The 3,660-nt window shown below is 42.2% G+C and overlaps 1 non-coding gene across 1 annotated transcript; it reads right to left on the reverse strand.

The window, feature by feature from the left end:
- Nucleotides 1–2,711: 2,711 nt before the first annotated feature.
- On the reverse strand, nt 2,712–2,928 carry LOC122151424. The gene has a single exon (XR_006164145.1). It is a non-coding gene; the product is annotated as a small nucleolar RNA U3 (small nucleolar RNA).
- Nucleotides 2,929–3,660: the final 732 nt, after the last annotated feature.

Here is a 3,660-nt window from a genome sequence, read left to right on the forward strand (position 1 = left end):
TGGTCATCTCCATACCTGTATCCTATATATTTCTTGGAAGACAACATGCCCCACCTGCTATGGGCAGCCTCTGAGTGATTCAGACCCTGAACATAAGGACAATTTCAACCTGGATCCAAAAACCATGTGAGAGACAAGGAACAATTGCAGTTTCATATATGCATAATTCCTGCTCATCCCCAAACCCAAAGATTTGATTTAGCCATAAAGTGCAATGGCAGTCTGATACATGGTATGATATGAATGAATCTTGAAAACTTTATGCTAAATAAAATTTTCTATGATCCTGCTTATATGAAATATCTAGATGAGGCAAATGCATAGAGACCAAAGTTTATTGGTGGTTACTAGGAATGGGAGAAGGGAGAAGAGGAGTTATTGCTTATGGAGCATTGCTGTTAAGGGTGATTGAACAAAATTTGGAAACATATAGTAGTGAAGGTGGCACAAAATTTTGACCATATTGAGTTGTACATGTGAAAATGGTTGAAGCAGTCTATTTTTCAAAATATATTTTACTACAATAAATAAAAGAATGAGGTTATGCAGACATGTTTTTACCTTTTGATTGCAATTTAAATGGAAGTTTACAGTGCAAATTGATTTTCCATTCAGTACTTCAGACACATACTGTTTTGTGGCATTGACTGCAGTCTGTACAGTGTAGCATCACTCTTCCCACATCCTCCCCATGTCTCCCATTTCCATTAGTCCTTCTTTCCTACCACTTCCTGGCTTCTGAGTTTTAGCCGTGGGCAAGAACTGCTCTCTTGATTTCCAATGGCCAGTTGTTCTAAGGAGTTCACACATGTCTAGTGTTATTGCTCACCTTATAGGCTGAAAGTTGACCCAGTGAGTTCAGGTTGGCAGTGCAAATCCACCAGCTGTGATGTGGGAAAAAGCCTGAAAGGTTTCACCCAAGGAAAATCTATGGAGCAGCTCTACTATGCAGCACAAGGGGTCGCCATGTATCAGAATTAACTCAACAACAATGGGTTTGGTTGATTTTTGTTAGGAAGCCCTCTACTAGCAGAAGACAAATGTGGAGATGCCAGGACTCAGGCAAAAGGGGACAAGATTACTGGAGAATAAGCTGCACTATGGGTAGAGAAGGAGCTCTGGTAGTATAGTGACTAAAGCACTTGACTGCTAACCAGAAGGCTGGCGGTTCAAACCCACCCGCCACTCCTCGGAAGGAAGGTTGGGCAATCCTACCTCCGTAGTGATACTGCTTCGGAAACCCAAGGAGGGGTCGCTATGAGTCGGGGCTGACTCCACGGCACAAAACAACAAAAACAACAACATGGGTAGAGAGCTTCCCCTTCCAAAAAAGTAAAATAACACACAATACAAAGTGAAAAAAAATAAAAGTGGCTTTCTGTGGGAATAAGAAACAGTATGAAGGGGACCAAGAAACTCCTTGCAATGTTGTTTGTTGCTGTTATACGCCTTTGGAGTCAGACCCGACTCATAGCAACCTCTGGGGAACTCTGGGAAGCAATCATTTGATTATATTGCTGTTGTTGTTGTTGTTAGGTGTTGCAGAGTCGGCTCCAACTCATAGCGACCCTATTATGTATAACAGAATGAAACACTGCCTGGTCCTGTGCCAGCCTCATGATCCTTGCCACACCTGAGCCCATCCTTGCGACCTCTGTGTCAATCCATCTCGTTGAGGGCCTTAAAATAAATACATAATTAATTGAAGAATTAAATACATACAGAAAAACACCAAAGCAAAGCAAACCCAACTCACTGCAGATGAGTCACATAGCAATCTATCCTTGGGTTTCCAAGGTGGTATCACTACAGTAGATTGCCCAACCTTCATTCCGAGGAGTGGCTGGTGGGTTTGAACCGCCAGTCTCCTGGTTAGCAGTCAAGTGCCTTAGGCACTATGCTACCAGAGCTCCCACATACATAAAGAAACACATAAATAAATAACCATGACATTGCAGAAAAAGGAGAGAAAATCTCAAAACATGTTCAGATGATTAAGAAAACAGTAGCAGTGCATTGAAAGTAATTTTAAAAAGCTTTTCTTGAATTCTTAAAAAGTTATTTCCTCACGTTGTAAGGAGAACTGGAGACTATTGCTGGAAATGCCAACAATTGAAACGTTTAAAGGAGGGAAGGAAGGTTCAGGTTGCTTTCCAGTAGCATCTTCGGGAGCCTAAAGTTATTTTTCTCCAAATAAAAGCAAAGTCACTGGCATCAAATTGATTTCTGAGACTCATGTTGTTGTTGTTATGTTCCATGGAGTTGGACCTGACTGATAGTGACCCCTCCCTGGGTTTCCAAGGTAGTATCACTACGGAAGTAGATTGACCCATCTTCCTTCAGAGGAGTGGCTGGTCGATTTGAACTGCTTTAGGGATCCTCATTTGGTTTGCAAGCAGATCAATCCTTAAGAAATTATATCGCACCCTGTTTTTTTCGCCAAGCAGTTAGTAGGTTTGTCCAATAGGTTTTCTGGTTGTCAGCTGAAGACCTTATTGTGCAACTGGACCTCTTCATCCTGCTTAAGTTAAAAAACAACTTAATAACATCAAACCACTCCTGCTCTCTTACACATGGAAACTTAAGCATACGGGTTTTGTTTGCTTCACAGCGCAAGGGACCTCAAATAATAATAACAAGAGGAAAAAAAAAAAAAAAAACCCAGGAGATTACAGCTAGGTCTGCCCTTTACAACCAAGCTTAAAGCGAAAACCACTCAGACTGCGTTCTCTCCCTCTTACTCTCCCAACCGGAAGAGAAGAACGATCATCAATGGCAAATGGCAGTTGTAGCAAAGCCACACCAGAAACCAGCTTCACGCTCAGGAGAGAACACTGCGTCTCCTCCTCATGGTTTTCGGTGCTTTACACGATCAGAGAATCTTCTCTAGAAACAAACTATAGAAATGATCCCTGAAAGTATAGTCTTAACCAGTCACTAGCCGGCTCTGCTAGATCCGGAAAAGCCACACACATTTTACTGAGAGCGACAGAGACCACCACTTCCAGTTTTACTCTAAAATAGAGAAATATGTTCTGCAATACGATCTTTACATATGATATACTGAATAGTGCATCTTCAAAGTTTTACCGGGATATGTAAAAAATTTTAAAATAATTATATATGACTATCTCTAATTAGCATACTTTTGAACGACAGCCAATCACAACCCGCATCTTCAAAGACGTTTTCTCTGGAGTTGGGGGAAAGCGGCCCCGCCCTGGAAGCTAAAGGAAAAGGGCGGGCCTTTTACTATTAAGGGAGCGCTGGTGGTGTAGTGCCTAAGGCATTTATTTGAGTGCTAAGTATGAGGTTGGCAGTTTAAACCCACCAGCCACTCAGTGGAAGGCAGACTGGGCAATCTACTTCTGTAAAGATTAAAAAAAAAAAAAAACCCTCACTGCCATCTAGTCTGATCTGACTCATAGCGACCCCTCCTTGGGTTTCCCAGGTGATATCTCTAGGGAAGTACATTGCCCAGACTTCCTTCCCAGGAGTGGCTGGTGGGTTTGAACCGCCAGCCTTCTGGTTCACAGTCAAATGCCTTAGGAACTATGCCACCAGTAAATCTTGGCCTCTGCAGGCAACAGATTTCAACCAGCCATGGCTGCCTCAGTGGCTGATTTTATCTGTTTGTACCTGTTGATTTCTGTACCATAT

Source organism: Orycteropus afer, unplaced genomic scaffold, assembly GCF_000298275.1.
Source record: "Orycteropus afer afer isolate SDZICR_OR568_19922 unplaced genomic scaffold, OryAfe1.0 scaffold00455, whole genome shotgun sequence".
Classification (NCBI taxonomy): domain Eukaryota; kingdom Metazoa; phylum Chordata; class Mammalia; order Tubulidentata; family Orycteropodidae; genus Orycteropus; species Orycteropus afer.